Raw genomic sequence first — 202 nt, forward strand, 5'->3', positions numbered from 1 at the left:
GAAGCTGGAAATTGGACGTGGATCAATGGAACTTTTCTAAAGACTCAAGAGTAAGATGATTTTCTAAACACCATGAATAATAAAATGTGTCAGCTGGGATCTAACCATCACGTTCTTTCCTCAGCTACTTGACAGAACCACCTTCTGGTGAAGCTCATTGTGTGATTTCTGACGGAGGGACACCTTCCAAGAAATGGAAAGC

The sequence above is a fragment of the Micropterus dolomieu genome, linkage group LG03, assembly GCF_021292245.1.
Source record: "Micropterus dolomieu isolate WLL.071019.BEF.003 ecotype Adirondacks linkage group LG03, ASM2129224v1, whole genome shotgun sequence".
In the NCBI taxonomy this organism is placed as follows: Eukaryota; Metazoa; Chordata; class Actinopteri; order Centrarchiformes; family Centrarchidae; genus Micropterus; species Micropterus dolomieu.